The following is a 19407-nucleotide window of genomic DNA, read 5'->3' on the forward strand; positions in this document are numbered from 1 at the left end:
CATAGACAAATTGTGTAGACTAAATGGAGAATGAGTTTTAGATGAGGAAAGAGTTCATTAAAACAAAACTAGATACATTTTTATCCCGGCTTATTCTATTTTCCATCTAAGGAACGCTGCGGTCGTCTTGGGTGTCTCCTAGTGAAAAATAAAAAAAGAATTTGAATTTATTTGGCCTTTTATTATGCCCGTTTGTGGTTTGGCCCAAATGCAAAATTTTCTTTATATTTTATGATTCTAATTCGGAATTCAGTAATAAGAAAAGGAAACCCTTGCCAAAAATAAACTTACTGGTACGTTATGTAAAAATTTGCCTGAGTTTAAGCCTTTTATGTGTCGCCTTGGTATTAAGTTTAGGCCATTGAGTTTAGATCATTATGTTATGGCCTTGGTATTAACACGTAAACCGTTATGCAACTTATATATTTCTTTATTTAAAGACTTAAACTTAAATAAGTACAAAAACAATAAATAAAACACACAATTTGCTATGACGTTGAGGGTTAATTAGTTTTTAATTTTTACCATCGCAGGATTTTATACCTTTTGATCATACAATTTGTGCCTGATTTTTGATGACATTCTCTCTGGAGGCTCTAGACGAGGGCCAAATCGTTGCTAAAATCAATTTTTCAATATTAGGTCTAACATTCTAGCAATATAACGAAATTTGTCAATTCTGTCCCAGCTTACAGTAATTGCTTATATGAACCGAATTATAAGAATTTGGAAGTCTTAAATATCATGACACTATGAGAACTCATTTTTCTTACCAATCTTACACCAGGTAAAACTTTCAAGTCGTCTGCCCAATCAAATTAAAGAAACCGTCACGCGATCAGCAAGAAGCATTGGAAAAACGCTTTTGGCTTACTTTAAGAAAACAATGGCTGGAATGGAAATATATATAGTTTATTTTGAACGATACATTTCACGTCCATCACAGAAGAAATCGTAGTTCATCGCCTGCATTTTCTCTGCCTCATTCTCTCTCTCTCTCTCTGTCCTTCCCCTCATTAGGCGCGCACAATTTCCACTCGAATGCCATTGAATGTTCTGTGACGTATCGTGCGGAATCATCTATAGCTATATAGCCCATCGACATTCTGCGATGCAATCGCCAAACGATTTCTCCACCCTTTTCATTCTCTTGTTGAATTTTTGCTTTATTATTTAGCTTTTAATTGTCGGCGTGCTTGTTTTGGCTGTCGTCGAAAAATTCTATTCCAAAATGGGCGTCTCGCAATTATTTTTTCCGTGCATCGAGCATCCTCAATATGCGTTGAATGCATATAGATAGATAGATAGATATATAAGTATATGTATGTAGATGGGTTTTAGATATATCTTTATTAAGCCGCAGTTTGTGGAATTTTTATAGGCCAAACTGACGCACTGACGCACAACAACCAAATGGGCTGGAAAATGTGCTTGGTCATTTCAATTATATTTGGTTTGTTTTCTTTTTTGGGACAAATTTCTTTCTCCCTTCCCGCTCTCTCTCTCTCATACTCTCTTTAGCACTTTAATCACTCGTTTACTATAGACATGAATAGTCCCATTTAATCAGAATCTCATTCAAAATGCCAATAGCCGCAAACGCAACAGTTTCCAATTGCCAAATACATGTAATTTCCTCGAGCATCTCAAACTAATTAAACTTGCATTTCGAAGAGGCATGTCGGAATTACGCCAAAATCCCACCAAAAAAAAAAACCGTGCACACAGTGGTGCACTTCAGTTTCATGTAATTATACAGTGGCAGAGAGATAGAGAAAAAGGAATCAGAAAAATGCAGCAATTACTGATTCATGTTTTAAATGTGAATGTATAAAAAGGAAGACCGAAACAATTTCAATAAAAATCCTCAAAAACCCTTCAAAATTGAAGAGATTCAATACAAACAAAGTAACCGAAATATCAGCTGATATATCTAAAACATTAGCTTATGATATATTGAGACTTTATTAAATACCAAAGTGAGTTATACTAAAATAAAACAAAGTTCAAACTCACAAGTTTGGTGGATACATCAATCCATTTTCTATTTATGTTAGAAATTCTCCTACAAGAGATCCTGAAAGGGACTTAATGATAAATTCTGCGGAAAAGTAATCTAGATCTAGAGGTTTCTATGTATATAAATTTGTTTTGAGTTTTTATACACCCACCCCCCTAAATTTATGTAAAGACCGCAAAAGCCGCAACAATTGTATTGACATTTCATTCGATGAAATATTGAAAATGAAATGGAGCAGAAAATTGTGAGGAGAAAAAAAAACAAAATATGTCAAAGTTCTTATCAATCAATATTGATCAAAATGTTTGGCAAACATTTTGAAACCACTGTGCTGCAGATTCCCTCTATGCGCCCCTCGCCCTCTTCACCCACTAAACTTCAACTCAACAGGCAACCGCTCACCTCACCTCACCTGACAGTTCAAGTGTCTAACCGCAGCGGCACACGCATCAAATCGAACCGAAAATTCTCACGCTGTGAACCGAAATTCACCGCAAAATGCAAAATGCCGGACAATGCAACGCATAGAGAAACGACAATGACCGAAAGAGACAGAGAGAACGAGAGAGAGAGAGATGTATGTATATGTATGCCGCCCACACCTAGAGACAAAATTTGCATATATGTATGTGGTGGAGAGGGTGAATGAGGAGAAGGGACGAAAAGTGCAACTGCAAACAATGCAACTGAATCAAAAACAGCCCAAAGAGAAGAGATCCTAGAGGTGGAGGGGGGCGTGGGGGTTTGGGGGATGAATTCACTGTGATTCACCTTTAATTTGCGCGATTTCGATGATGGCCAGATTCTCTGTGAGAGAACCGCTCTCTATCTCTCTCTTTCTTTTCCTGTGCGTGTATGTATGTGTGTGTGTGTTAAATTACCGCAAATTAGTAAATATTTAATGAACATTAATTAAATGCAAATGTGTGTTGGTATCTCTCTGTTTCGACGTAATACAGTTGCCAAGGCTTGAAGAACATTCTATCGAAATAAGCCCTCCTTATACACACACACACACACACACACAGGCATATCCTTTATCATATCTATATACATATATACGTATATATATGAAACACAATTTTCCATTTAATTTTACTGCCAGTTGCAGCAGCAAACGGTCCAAACGAGAGAAAAACCAAAACAAAAAAATGTTATGTGGATAAATTTGTATATTTTTTTCAATTTGTTGTTGCTGCTTCTCAACCAGGCGAACGCCTGCACCCATTAGGCAGGCTCAACCCATACTATTCTCATGGCAGATGTGTCCTTGGGCCACCGCCTGTCAGGTGGTTGGATCCTACACGCATTTTCTGCGCTTTTCTTTGCTCAATGTGCGTAAAAATTTTTATGAGTATTGCGTTTTCCTTTTCTTTTTTGCAAGCATTTTTATGATTTTTTACCTTTTTTTTTTGTTGTTGCTGTTGTTGTTGTTGTTGGGCTGTTTGTTTGTTTGCTCAGCCAGTTGGTGGGTAGTTGTAGGGAGTAGTAGAGGAAGTGGGGCCTGTAAAATTTCCCTTTTTTTTGGGCAGCGGGGAAACTACGAGTATGTCCTACGCTTGATTGCGCTTTTCACTGTTTTCACTTTGCGGCACCACGCCTATACGCCCACACGCCGAAGCCTATTATAAAATTTTTCTGTTCGTTTTGTGTTATTGTATTCGGGTGGGTGGGCGTGGCCAGAAGAGGGGGGTGTTCAAGTGTGTTTTGTATTCTCTTTGTTGTTATTGTGCGCTTGATGCTATATTTTTAGTTTAAGAAAAAGTCCTTGTGTGCTTTTTTGTTACTGTTTTGTGTAGAATCCACTGTAATTGACAGAAAGTGAGACAAAGAGAGAGAAAGCACGAGAAAAAAGAGACAGAGCATATTGGGTATTGAAAAATCAAAAGAACTTCTTCAATTACTTTAAGCCCCGTTTGGCAACTATTTCATTCTAGAAACTGGATTTTTGATACACTTGACTAGAAGCGACAAACGATTTTTAAATTTATTTTATTTTTATATATTCTTAAGAACTTGTTCAAATCTCTTTTTAAAAAGGTTTTAAAATGATTGATAACTCTTTGAAATTTAAAACTCAAAAAGAATCAATAAAGAGATCATGAATATTGCCAGAAAGAAAATATATTTTTAAATGTTTTATTTACAAGACTCTCAGATATTTGGGGGAAAAAAATGTAAATGAGTTTTCAAACTTCTTAACTAATTAAATGAAGTAAGTAAGTCGTCTCGCCGACTTTGGTATACCATACACCAGTAAAGCAAATATTTCAACTTTATTAAATTAATGCATTTTCACATGCATTTTACAAGCATATCTTAGTATCTCGCTCACTCAATCATACGAGCACCCTAGCGCCCCCACCAGCCAACGGCCAACTCCGGCCTTATGGAAAAACGTTTATATGCATAACTCGACTGTTTTTTGTCCGATTTTGATCAAATTTGGTATTTTGCTAGATATTAGTAACAAATTTAGGTGTGCCAAATTTGATTGCATAAGGTAAAAAAATACGGGAGATAATCAAGTTTTTCAAATTACAGGGGCGGAAAAGGGCGTGGCAAAATTTTTACACATACAAAATGTGCGTGTTTACTAAACAAATATACATACCAAATATGGTGTCTCTAGCTGGAATAGTTTTTGAGATAAACGCTTTTTTTAAATTGCGGGGGCGGAAAGGGGCGTGGCAAAAATTTGAAATAAACTTGATCACTCTACATACTACACGAGTCTACATACCAAATTTGGTGGCTCTAGCTCTTACAGTCTCCGAGATCTAGGTGTTCATACGGACAGACGGACGGACGGACGGACGGACGGACGGACGGACGGACAGACGGACATGGCTAGATCGACTCGGTTGGTGATCCTGATCAAGAATATATATACTTTGTGGGGTCGGAGATGCTTCCTTCTGCCTGTTACATACATTTTGGCGACTTTAATATACCATTTCACCCTATGGGTGTATGGTATAAAAATTACTAGGATCTAGGCTAGGACTAGAAACTAACAACAAACGGAAGTTACTAAAGATATGGGATGCTTTTGAATTGCAATGATATAGTCATCATCATACATCAGTATTGCAGGCTTCGCCAATCTTTTTTCGCTTCATTTAGTTGCGATTCTGATGATAGAATTGGGTGGTTCTTGAAATAGCTATACAGACAAATTATCTTCATTTAAATAATTTACCTCGTTTACCAGCTTAAATGCAAGGTTTGTTTTATCACAAGTTCATTGACCCTATTAATTGGCCCATTTGGAGGAATTTCTTTATGTGTAACACAAGTGAAAAAGCCAATTGTTAACATAAATCATGTTTTTCAGCAAATTGGTTTAGCTTTTTGAGGGGCGGACGGGCATGAATATCACCTTCATTTTGGTTTATAATATCAATGTCAGGCTTTCTAGACATTTTTCTAGGGTATCTTTTCAGTTGAGTATTAAATATTATTGATTATTTTTCACTCTCTCTCTATCTCTCGCTTTGTCTTTGTCCTCTTTTATTTTTTCTGGACAGGCAAAGTGTAATTGTGCCTGCTTGTCATTGGCATTGTTATAGTTCTTGTTGTTGGGTTTCAGCTGTCATTTGGCGGCTGTAATTTGTTTGCGCCAACTTATCCCAATTTTCCCCCCAAAAACCCTACACTCCATCTCTCTCTCTCTCTTTCTCTCTGTGTGTCTCTTGTGTCTATTCATCTGATGCCTAGAAGAGGCCTCATCATCCTCTCCTCTTTTCACTTTTGCTTTCAGCTGCTGCTTCCCCATTTTTGTTGTGTTTGCTTGAAGAACAGAAGCACTTTTCAGATATTTTTGGCTATCTTTTCTAGGCTATTTTTAAAACAGTCAAACAAAAAACCAGATTGTTTTTGTTTTCCAAACAAACAGACAAAAAAAATAACAAAAAACCGAACCAAGTGAAAAAAAATTGTTTAATTGCCATGTCGGAGGACTTATCTCTCTCTTCTGCCATGACTTGACAAAGTAGATAAAGTTGAGATTTTTTAATTAGCCATCATTAAGATGCTTTAGCAAAGTTTCCGTGAATGCGGGGAGGGGCCCCAAAATGGGAAGGCCGAAGAAAATGGCAAATTGTTGTCAAAATAAGCGTCAATTTTTTTGTTGTTTCTGTTTCGTTTTCAGGTTTTTTTCTCCCTCCCCCTTCTATGTTATTTTATTGTTGTCAACGTTAAAGAAAAGATAACAACAATTTTATACAATGACAAAAAGAGTTGCAAAAAGTTTAAGAAAACGAAAAAAAAAACGATTTATAGAAACTTTTTACATTTATTCTTTTTCGCGGTGGCGATTTTTTGTATACTCTATAAGCAAAAGCTTAAAGGGTATATCAAGAACTGTGAAATATATGAAACGATAAAAAGACAAAATAGAGAACAAATTGAAATTTCAATTTGCCAAAGAAGATTGCATGGTTGTATGAACTTTAATTAGTTTTAGAGTATTGTCATAGTCGACATTATTTTTTTTGGTTTTTTTTTTTTTGCTATAGATAATTTTTCGTTGTTTTTTTTTTAACTCATTTATTTTCGTTGCTAATTTCTGACATTTTCTCTCATAATTTTTCGTTTTCTACCATTCTCTGCTCGTGTTTCTGTTTATATTCACTTTAGAAAATATTCTTTAGATATTTTATTAGCGTCACTTTAATTTTTTCTTTTTCTCTCTCTCTTTCTCTCTCTCCTTTCTTATTGTGTGTGTGGGTATGCCATTTTCTTATGCTTTTTTTACTTTATGGACTGGACACGCGTTTTCTACGCTTTATATACAAAACTCACACACAAATTGACAGGCAGTTTGATGGTTGAGTTTATATGTATGTGTTTTTTTTTTGTAGCTTTTTCTCTCTTTCTCTCGCTCTCTCTCTCTCTCTCTGTCTCTATTTTTGTTAGATTTTGTGTGTTTGACTATTCGGTTCATTTGATTGACCATAAATTCGCCCAGCACTGCTAATTGACAGTCTCATGAGTGAGCTCAATTAATTTGCTGGCAATTGACGCACGTGAGCCGGTCCGGTCTGGTCCAGTGAGGGCCGTGCCACGCCGCCAGGTGGCGTATACTTGATAATTGTTGACACTTGTCACTTGCCATGGCAATTAAATTGAAATTGTAGCAGTTTACTTCTCCCATAGTGTTAAGTCGTTTCAATTTCACCTGGTGTAACAAGTTGATCGACCCCACCCCATGAAATGGAATTCCATCCAAAAGATTTTGACGAATTATTAATATGATTTTGATTGATTGAATGAACTTAGCAGCACCCTTGATTTTCTGAATCTCTGCATAATTAGTCTTAAATACATATACTTTTGATTTATGTTCTTAGAAAATAAGTTTATGATATGATTTGGTAGGGGGCGGATTCCCAAAAAAGGAATTTGAAGGACAAACTACTTTATATATATCATATTGTCTATATAGAAACTCTCTTAACAGTCCCACTTTTGGCATTTGGCCTAAAAGTTATGAAGTCTCTTAACTTAATACAAACAACTAACTAGAGCTCTTACAGGATTTTTCTTAAATTTTGAATGTAATAAGTGTCCTGTAATTTTTTTCTTCCAATGTTCCCCCACAAAATAAAGCACTTAAAGCCAATGTAGAAAATGCAGTGGAGAACCAGGAGTCTATGCCTATACATATATAATGATGAAAACTGGATTAAATTACCAAAACTGTCATTTCTTGTTGTCTCATATTTGATATTCAGTTATTTGGCCCACATTCATTCATTTATTCATTTATAAACATACAAAAGCAACATACCACGCATCAGAGCACATTAGACGCCACACCTTTTCCTCCCTCCCTCCATTCCTCATTTGCTCCCTCTGCAAAAGCTCTTCAATTCCCGTCTCGATTACATAACCCAGTTATTAATGGTTTCTAAGTGTTCCATCACGCTTCGGTCTATCTGTCATTCCCTCGACTTCTTCTCTTCCCCTAGTATATCTAGTATCTAGTATATTCTTTCTTCAGTTTTTGTCTGTCTATTTCGTATGCTCCAATCAACATTGTCATAGTCGTGACGTGGCGACTTTGTGACATGTTGGCTGGCCTCAGCTTCAGACAAATGTAGAGCATGTGTCGTGTCTCCACGCCGCAGGTGCCCTGAGCAATAACAACAACAACAACAACACCTAAATGTCCAACCAACTAAACAACGAACCGTCCAACTTCGTTGGCGTCATGGTCAGGTGAAGAAGATTGGCCTGACAGGTTGACAATTGCCACATTCAATTGATGGGTCCGAGAAGCGGCAAGGGCGAGGAAGAAGAAGAAGAAGCAGAGAACACTTCTGCAATTTGTTAATGAGTTTTTCTAACAATCGTGAATTTTGGTGTAAACAGTTTGACAACCACTGATTGGGCTAAGGTTTTGCCACTTACCCTACTACTACACCGAACTCTCTGCGAAGTTCATGAACTTTGGCAAGCGATTTCAGTGACCTGAACCCATACAATAGACGCCGGCCTAAATAGACTTCCTTTTGGTTTCCTTTTAGTAACTGTCAAACTGTGAAATACAAAGTGAAATTGTTTGGGTTAGTTTTAAAGTCATATTTCAATGCAAAAAGTTTCTGGCCCTGGCCCCGGCCACGGCACCCATCTCTTACACACACACACACATACACCATACAATTGTGGCTTAAAAGCGTGCGAAAATATTACACACACAAAAGCCATGACGGAGACAGGTAGGAGAGTTAGAAGGTAGTTAGGGGCTCTGATGGAGGTTGGCCTATAGAAAAATTGCCACACAAGAACTTTTGAATCAAGAGAGAGAATCCAGGACCGGATTGAGTTAAAATATCGAAAAGGAATCTAAAAGTAAAGTTCCCCAACATAAAACTAGTTTTTCTCTTCAGGGAAAAGATGCCAAACTGAATAACTAATAACTAAAAATTAACTAGACAAAACTGATCTAGAGTAAACTATTTACTAGTCACAATTGAAGTCCCAAATGCCCTCCTGGAGCAAGCAGAGACTTCTCGTTCGGAGTGTGCCTGGATACGTTTTTGTCGTATGCTTTTTGAATGAAAAGAAGTTGGCACATTGGTTTGCTTGGTTTGTTGGTTGGTTGGTTGGCTGGTTGGTTGGTTGGTTGGCTGGATCGTCGGTTCGTCGCCTGCTTTGGTGGGCTAATATCTGAAGGATGTTAAACCAAACCAAACCCACTGTCAGCTTGTGGAGTCGGTTGCGTTTATGAAACGGATGTTGCCGCTTGCATTTTAGCGCACTTGAGCCTCTGAGCCAAAGGTCTCGAGCCAAGCTTCCTGCTACCTACAGTTACCTAAGCATCTCCACATGTTGGCCTCCATACACACACACACTCATACACACGCAATTCCCGGCGCGTGTTGTGTATACAAAATTTTGCCTTGGTCCGGTTAGGAATGTTGCTTTGTCTGCTGCTGCTGCTGCTCTTGCTCCTTCTGCACCTTTTTCTTCTCCATCTTCTCTCTCGCTCTCTCTCTTTCTCCCTATCATCTATTGTATATTGAAGAGTGCAAGGACCCGCCGTTCGTCTTTTGACTTGGCCTCAACCTCAACACAAAAGGAATATCCTTTCTATTTCCTTTTTTTTACCCTTTTAGGGATCCCTTTGTATGCATATGTGTGTGAGTGTGAGTGTGTTGTGTGTGTGTGCGTGTGTGTGGCTTTTTCTGCATTGTGTTAATTGATTTAGTTGAGCGCAACTACAAAAATTTAATTTAATTTTGTACTCTATTTTATTCTATATATGGATATGTTATGTAGGTTTCCTAATTTGATTTGATTTCATTATATATTGTATATAAAATTGAATTTGTCCCATTCTCTGCTACGTCTATCACATGTTTTGTATTTATATTCACATTGCGGTTTTATCTCTCCTCACTGTTTCAGAAATTATGCAGACATTTTCTGATTTTAATTTAATTTATTCGATTTTGTTGCTGTTTTTGGTTGTTTCTTCATTCAAAAGCAAATAACATTGTTTGTTATGGAGAGGCGTCGTGAGCTTCCAACAAAAAACTCATGCATAATTGAAGTGAGTTGAGGTGACAATAAGAACGAAATGATATCAAGAGGAGACATCAAAAAAGATGAAAAGATTGATTCATGTTATCGCGCATTTCGGATTCATTGGAGATAATAACGGTTCGTTCGTTCAAATTAAAATTCGAATTGGCAAATTGGCAAATCTCTGGCGGTCATTGGACTGAGAAGATTATTTCAAAATAAGCTTTTATTCTTTTTCTTCCTCGGCTTTTGTAAAGTTAATTCAACTGATATGTTTTTGATTCTGTTAAGAATTTTATGTAAGGTGAAATTAAACGACTTTATCTGTAACTTTCAAGACTTTAAAGGAAGCCTAAATAATCCTTTACAAAAATATGAAAATAGCCCCAGTCGAATCTTAATTTAACTAACTTTATATGTTCTAATCTTATCTTAAATGAACCTATCTTGCATTTTAATGAAAAGACCCGAATAGGATGTAGAGAGATTAGATTTATTTAGGATCTTTTTAGTTAAAGATAAGTTATGTTTAAACCAGGAATAATTAGAACTTGTAAAGTCCCTTTAGCTTTGTAGCTAACCCACCTAAACTTACGTTAAAAGGTTCCTTACAAAAGAAGGAAGACAGAAGAAAACAGACGACAAAAGGATATTCGTAAAGATCGAAAGCTATTACTACACGCTCATTATAATGCTTGCTGTAAATGCAATATGCATTATAAATGGAACGACGAATAAATCGACGAAAAACAGAAGAAAAAAAAGAAAATAAACAAAACGAGTTTAAGGCGAAAATCTCCCAACTAAATCAGTTTGTGCTCTCTCTCTCTCTCTCTCTTTCTCTCAGCCAGACAAAGTCACAGACGATAGACGCATCTGCTTAGCATATCAATGTAAAATATTTGCATTTAAAGCTGCCACCAAACCCCCTCCCCACACACTCTATGGATATTAGCAGACACCTCTTTGCCATCATTTTTGGTGGTGGCATCAAAGTCTTAGGTGTTATTTATGCGTCTGTTTGCACTAATTCCCGTATATACACACACACACACAATTTTTTGAGAGGGAAGGGAAAGTTTTTTGTTTGTTGCCTCCTAAAAAAACACACACTTATTTTGAAGTGCTAGGGAAGGATTGCGGTGAAATGGTTGGTCGGTGGGTCGGTCAAAAGGAAAAAGACAGACAGTGACAGACAGACGGTTTAACGGACTTATCAGAAATTCTAATTGCCATGAAGACAAACACCACAAAAAAAAAAAAAAAAAAAATACACACACGCACACACACATACTAAAGTAGTAAAATATATAAATTGAATTACATATTTTATGCAAATGCCCTCTTTGAATTTACTTGATTCTCCCTGTGTTTGGCCAAAAAGTTTTGCATCGTGTCAACATGACGACAGAGACAACGATGTCCCATGGTGTGTCACCGCATGGGTGTGTGTTGTTGGTGCTACAAATCGTTGCACTTTAGCAACCGATGTCTGTCCGAAACACACAACACACAAATAGGGCAAAAGTCAAAGGATGCGCCCTACTCACTTACTCACCCGCCCCCTTAACTGACTCACATGCTCTTGGGCTTGGTCTCTCTCTTGTTTATTAAATAGTTTCGCTACAAATCCCTTTCACTTGTGTGAGAGAATGAGCTTACGTCTTGTCTATCAATTAGTTGCTTCAAAGGGTAACTATTTTTATGGCTTACATGTTTTTGTGCTCTCGACAAATCCTGCTACATGTGTCCTTCCCCTGCCAAAAAGTAAACAACACACCCAAACCAAAAAAAAGAAAAGAAGTAGCCAAAATGGATAAGCTTAACACTTAAATCTGTTGAAATTCTCTATTGGCATGCAACGCGTTGTCGTTGCCGTTGCCATTTGCCGTTGCCATGTTGCTACATCATTGTTAAGAAGTGCTCCACGAACTTCATACGGTTGAGAAATAGAAGAATGTACTTAAGTTTTATGTTCACGTACTTGTCATAAATGTATTTGCTTTCAATTTTTATATTCTTCTTACTGCGTAAAACAAAAAGAGTTGAAAAAGTTCTATTTACTTAGTTATGGAAATTAACTTGAAAACAATAACATAATTTCACAAAATTTTAATTCAAGAACTTAACAGTATGCAAAATGCGAGCACAAAGTACAAACTTTAAAGAGAATTATGAAAAGCTACTTATGAATTAAACTTAAATTTGTGTAATAAGAATTTAATATTTACAATACTTAATGAAGTTATACTTCATAACAAAAAAAAAGCCCAAAGCAAATGGGTAAAAATCATTTATGTTTCTTTGTTTTTCTATTCTAAAAACTGTCTAATCGAGGAGACGAAAAACTTGAAATATATATAAATATAGATATATATAGATATCGTTTTACAACTCTAAATCATATTGGCGGCGTACCATTAGTACAATTTCTCACATGTCGAATTGTTTAACAATTTATTATATATGTATATAGAAAATGTCATCTGAATTTAGCATTTAACAATCCAGACAATTGCCTATTGGTTTTAAAAAAAAAATTAAGATTAACTGAGTTATTTTCCATTCATTGAAGAATTTCGCGTTGAAAAATATGTAGAAAAGATTGTTACAAACTTTAATATATTTGTTGGTATGTATATATGAATTCATGATAATGTACATACATAACTGTGCCATTGTATACTATTGTATATATGTATGTGATGCCATCTGCCCATTTGCCTGACGCTGCTGCTGCGGCTGCTTGGTCTACGTAATTGAAAACACATTGCTTGAACATTACTCATACGCCGCGTGTGTTTCTCTGTCTGCGGCATGCAGACTTAGGAATGATATTATTATTATTTTGATTTCGCCAGCTATTTCCACGGATTTCCCTAGCACTATTCGCACTTCTCTGTTCACAAGTGTGTGTGTGTGTGTGTGTGTGTATGTGTGTTGAAGACCACTGCTTGCCACTTTTCTATATATGTATGTAGATAGATATGTTTGTATGTAGTATACATATGTATCATACATATAGTTGCATATTCTGGTTATATTTCTTGGATTTTGGCCAACGTATTATGTGTGAAAATAGAATTTTTTCTCCGCATTGGAATGTGCCATGTTCGTTTTTTGTTGTTGTTGTTGTTGTTGTACGTTTATTTGTTTGTTGCTATTTGCCTATTTCGTTCCCACCCCCTTTTGTACTTCGCCCCTCCCCAAATACACCGTCGCCGACGCGTCTCTTGGTTTCTTTTTTTGTTTTTTAAACAATTTGCAAAACGTTATAGTTACTTAAAAAACTTTCCGCCACAGAAAAAGGGCGTGAGGTGGGGAAGTAGAGCAAAAAGAAAGCATGAAGACGGGAATCGAGTAAGAAGGAGTGTGCCTTGTTGAGTAAGGGTTGTGATGGTGGTTAAGTGAATGGGGTACACAATATCGACTTTTGCTTGCCAATTTGCCAGAAAAGTTTCTCTTCTCTTTTTGCCTCGTCATTAGACCACTTGAAAAGTTTGCTCCGATATGACCTATATAAATGTATATATGGGCATACATACATACATACATACATATATATTAGTTGAAGATTGTGTCGCTATAGCGAAAATATGCTCAATTGAATTTAATTGGGTTCAAACTTCAGAATGTGCAAACAGAGAGAAGAAATGAAGAGAGAGAGAGAGAGAAAGAGAGTTCTTCAATTGCAAATTGAAACTAGCTTTTTGCTTTTTCTTTCTTTGTAGAAATCTAATGGCATTCATTTCACAAAATGCAATTTGTTTCATTGTTGTTGAGGGAAATCATTGATATCGATTGGCACTACAATTCTTTAGAGAATTTCATTTAGAGGCACAGAATTACTTGAATTATTTGAAATTCTGGTATAGATTGCTATTATTCCAGTTGAAGTAATTTCAACATTAAATATTAATTCCTCATTTTAACCATAATTTATTCTACTTGAGTGGCTTAAATCAATTGAATCTTCATTGTACAAAAAGCATTTCGAGTAGAAGTTTTTGACATCCTCTAACTATATTTTCCAGTCAATGCACTTAAGATACTTAGTTACTTATGTTACTGATTTTAATTGATGATTTTGCCTTAGGGTTATTTTTGGTGTACTTGAGATTCTCAAAAAGTTATTAAACTGCAACAGAAACTAAATGCAATAACATTAATTAGTTCGATACGAAAGAAGTCTTTAACTTTTGCTTGACTCTTCTCTCCAAGCCACTTAAAGGGCTTCCCTTTTACTCTTCGTCTCTTCGTCTCTTTTAGGTAAAGTGAAACCTATGCCAATATTGTGTGCGAAATGCCCCAAAGGCGTCACTTACAATTGCCGACATCCTTTTAGCCCACCTTTTTTCTAGTAAGGAAAAAAAAAAATAATAAAAATTAGGTAAACGCAAAATTCAAAGCAGAAGTAAGGTAGAGAAAACCCGTTCTCACACCCAATTTGAATGTCAGGCCAAAGCAATTATTAATTTTAATAAACTTCACTAGAGACCATCCCCCATTCCCATGGCCCCTTCACTTTCTCCTCCTCCCTTGTAGCTAATGATATAATTTTTCTCAGTTAACTAATTGAATACATTTGCTAAAACGAAAGAGAGACAGATGAAGGAGAATGAGGCTCTGAGGATGTGGAAGAGACACACACACACACACACACATACACACGCACACACAAAATGGCAACAAAGATTGTTAATAATGGCAAACAAGCGAAGCTACTGAAGTTTTTCCTCTTTCCTCGCTTTGCCACTTGAGCATTGACAGCAGAAGACGAAGAATACGATAGAAATGAGAAGCCAGAGACAATGTGGTAGAGGTGAAGAGGGGAATAAGATGATGTTGAAAGCGGTACCAACACTACCATCAGAAGAAGAACAAAAAGAAGAAGTTAATTTGCAACGACGGGCACGCAAAAAGGGCTGAAATAAATGGGTGGTAGATTTTGGAAGGGAGGGCGGATGGGAAGGGGGGTTAGAGATATGTTAAGACAGAGACGAGCACACAAAACGACATTCCGCGGCAAGAAGTCTTGATGAGCATGAGGAAGGGTAACGGGAGAGAGGGCAGCGAATTGGTGGCATGGTACTCGGAGGGAGAGAAAAAGAGAGAGAGAGAGAGTGGACGGGAGGAAAGAAACGCATTACAAATTCCATTACTTTGAGCAGCGAACATGACCTGATTTTTATATATATATGTATGTGTGCGCGCGTGTGTGTGTGTGTGTGTGAATGTGCTTGTGCTTGTGTGGGTGAGAAAGATGCTGCGGGAAGGAAATTAGGCAGACCAAAGACAAGAAATGATGATGGCAACAGTCTGGTTAGACTACTGGAATTGGGTACCTCTCCATTTCCAGACCATGCCATGCCATCGACTCCATCTTATGTCTCTCTCTCTCCCTCTCACTCCATATATCTTTCACTGTGATTCAACACTGAGAGAAATAAATCATCATAAAACTAGCCTCAGGTGATAAAACTTAAGGCTGAAAGTTTAGCTAATTTATTTATGCTCAATAAACTTTTTCGCTTATCTAAATCTTTTAACAATTCAGTAAAAAATTTTTGTTTTGTTTCTTAATCTTTTTGATCGTGTATTTAATATATTTGGGGAAATATTGGGAATTATAATAGAGGTTTTTGAAATTATCAGCGCCTAATTCTTCAAGATTTCAGTAAATGATATTATAATTTCATGGTTAACTTTTGTATATCTTCTGAGCTAATCCCTCCAACTTCAACTTAAAATTTAAGAGTTTACTTTGTTTAGTATTCGGTTTTTTGTTTTTTTTTTTTTTTTTTGAAGTTGATTTTGTTTTAGTTGTTTAGAAACGAAAAGTTTAATTATTTTTTCTTTGTTTGATTTTTTTTCTGTGTATGGGTGATGTGTGTGCGTGCGCGCATATTGAGCCACGTATTGAGCAGTTGGCCCCCGCTTTCCTTTTTAGCCCACTCATTTGGCGCTGAAACTGCCGCCTTCTTTTCTGCCAGGGCCGAGCTCAGAGCTCTATACTCAGCCCACTTGTCGAGTCACGTAGCAAAAAGTTTTAAGCATAGGCACTTGCGACGTGCAATGGTTCTCTTCCTGCCTCCCTCTCCATGGTCCTGTCTGCCAGCCTGCCACTCATACTGCTGGCCTCCCTCCTTTCTTTCGCCCACTTTACTCATTCCTCTTATCCTTACTTGGGCTATCACAGGGCAATAAATTAACAAAAATGAATGGGGGCATCATTCGAGTGGCCTCCAACACAACTCAATCTCCTACTTCTTTCCCCTTTGCCACCGCTCAGCGCCGTTCAACTGCCTTTCCCCCCTTTTCCCGTGTCTATGTCAACTCGTCTGTCTTGCCTTTTTATGTGTTGTATGTAAGTAGAGTAGGCCTGCTAAAAAGATGGAGAGGGGCAAAATAAAAAGGATTGGGGAAGGAGGAAGGGATGGTGGAGGGTGCAAAGTGCAGTGGGTTATTGGCGCACTTTTATGACCGGAAAATGCTTGTCGCACGATTCTCTCGCCTTCGCATTCTCTGTCCTGCTCTCTCCTGGTCCTTTGCCTTGGTCTTCTCTCCTTTTCGGGGCACATTTTCACAATAAAAGTGTGACAAGTTGTTTCAAGACCAAAAGTGGGAGGGGCGTCAATGTGTGTGTGTGTGGTGTCACAGCCCCTGGGAGGGTTTCGGTTCAAAGTGCACTTTATTCAATTAAAAAATTGTGGACACAGGGACAACGGAGAAGAGCAGGAATAGGAGGGAAGGAGGGCGTGCCGGCGCCTAGTAGTAGTAGTAGTCGTTGTCGTCGTACAACATGTAAAATGTTGTAAATGCTGGCCGAAAGGCAAATTGTGTGACAGCTGCGCAAAAAAAAGAAAAGGAGAACCAATTATGATAGGGGCTAAAGAGGCTGAAAGAGAGATACCCAAAGACAGAGAAAGAGAGAGAGAGAGGCGAGATAAAGAGTTTATAGGTGAATGCTAAAGGTTATGCGAATACTGGGTCGATTGAGTTAACGTTGTTGGATGACTGCAACTGACATAGTTATCTTGTTTATTTTTTTCGGTTAGCTTGAAATTTAAAAGGAAAATTTAAGTTCAATGAATTGAGAAATGAAATCAATTACGAAATGTGGCCACACAACGCAGACTCACAAACACACACACACACACACACACACACACACACACAAACACAATACAAAAATAAATTAAACTCTTTTATCTCAATAACAGCCAAAATCACGTTGTATACTACATAAAAACTTAATGAATTAAATGCGAGTTTGCTGAAAGACTAAGATTTAAGAGAATATCGAATATGGGAGAATATAAAGAGAATATGGGAGACATCGGAGAATTTATACCCCCAATACTTGGTATATTCTCAAAGATCCAAAAACTTCATGTGGATGTCACTCTCTTTCCCCGAAACATTCTCTATAATTGTTACAAACTAACTTATTGAAATTGGATTCAATGAAACAAATAGAAAGATAGTTTAGGAAATACTTAAAGCTCTGTAACTTTTTAATTGATCATTCATTTACCAAAATACAATCTAAGCTAAATTTAATTTGAAAAATTCTGACAATTTAAAAAAAAACTGTTAACTTTGCCAAGCATTAACCGATTTTCGAAAGTTATATCTCAGGCAGATTAAACATTAAGCTATTATTAAATAGTTTTTGACCGATTTTCATTCATGTCCTAACCTTCACACATGAAAAGTGACCTGATAATTAACGATTAAGCAATTGCTACAGACTCAGCGCTGGCTTAATCTGGTACTAAATGATTAAATCGAATTGATTAGAATATAATAATTCATGACTAATTGTTTCTTATGCTAATATCCATAAAAATATGTGATGACAATTCCAAATGTGTGATGTTTATCTGAAGTGAACACACATGAATCACAAATTATGTAAACATCTTGTAAAATTACTTGAAAATGCACACATGCATCTAGCATCTAGCATCTTGCATAAATGATTAGCAGACAAAAGAAGAACATCAAGTTGAATGCATTCAAAAATCATACGATCTATTACACCGAAATTTGTAGTTATTAATCAAAAGGGGCGTCAAGTAATATGCCTTCAGCCTTTTGGTTTCCTCTTCTCTTATACCCATGAGTCTTGTCATTCATCAAATATGCAAAAGCAGCAACTAGAACTACAACAATAATATCAACAGCAACAACAATAAAGTGGCAAAGATTTACGACCTACTTTCATATGCATGACAGCTGCAAAATGCTCTAAAAGTGACTGACTGACTGACTAACTAACTAACCAGAACCAGAACCAGGACCAACAACCAAAAACCTGAAGCTAGGGTACCCCCCCTCTAAATTGCCTGTCATAAGCAAAAAGCAGCCGAAACTGACTTCCTTTTACTTGTATGCAAATGTCAGTGACTGCTGTTGAATGCTCCTTCTTCGGGGGCTTCTTTGCCATCTACACTGGTGTTTGCAATTTGCATTACTCATTTGACACTTTGTCTATCAGGTAACACACACAGAGACAGAGAGAGAGAGAGAGAAAGAGAGAGCAATGGCAGCGGTGGCAACACCTGGAGCCGCCACCGAAAAACCTCGGTCCACAAAAGAAAACAAAATCCAAAGAGTCGAGACGGAGGCAAAAATAAAGACGAAGACGAACGTTGTGCGGTAGTAAGACGTTGATGAACGACGAAGTAACTCTCTGTCTGGGAAGCGCGCAAAGGCATACAATTTAATCCTTAAGTGCAAAGCCAACATGCAGCCAACAGACATGCAATTGCCAGAAACACGAGTCGGTGAAGAGGATGAAGAAGAGGAGAGGAGGGGGTGGCACAACACATATGTGTCTTGATATAAATCCAGAGAGCATGCAACATATATATATACAAACACAACATGAAACCACTAATTGAAGTGAAAGAAACAGATAGACAGAAAGACAGACAGACGGACAGACGGAAGACAACAACTGCTTGGAAGTTTTGTATTAAAGCTGCTACTTCTGGTGCTGGTGCTGCTGCTGATAAGAAAAGAATGCATGAGTAAGCCGAAGCAGAGTTTTAATTAAGTCAAGGCAGACCAGACCCCCAGACCCAGTCTCAGTCTCAGACTCAGACTCAAAACCCACACACCCGATCCGATGTGATCCCAGACTTGTAATTCGCCAAGTTTCTCTTCTTCCAGACACAAATGCATACTAATTGGGGTTAACAAGTCGCATTTTTTTTTTTTTTATTCTTAAAGCCCATCCTCGTTTTACTTAATCTTGAAGGAAATAGAGAGGCACAAGCACAAAAGACCTCCAACATAGACTCAATTATAATCCATTTCAAATGCAACACAAAACTCTGTTGATG

Source organism: Drosophila willistoni, assembly GCF_018902025.1.
Source record: "Drosophila willistoni isolate 14030-0811.24 chromosome XR unlocalized genomic scaffold, UCI_dwil_1.1 Seg8, whole genome shotgun sequence".
Lineage (NCBI taxonomy): Eukaryota > Metazoa > Arthropoda > Insecta > Diptera > Drosophilidae > Drosophila > Drosophila willistoni.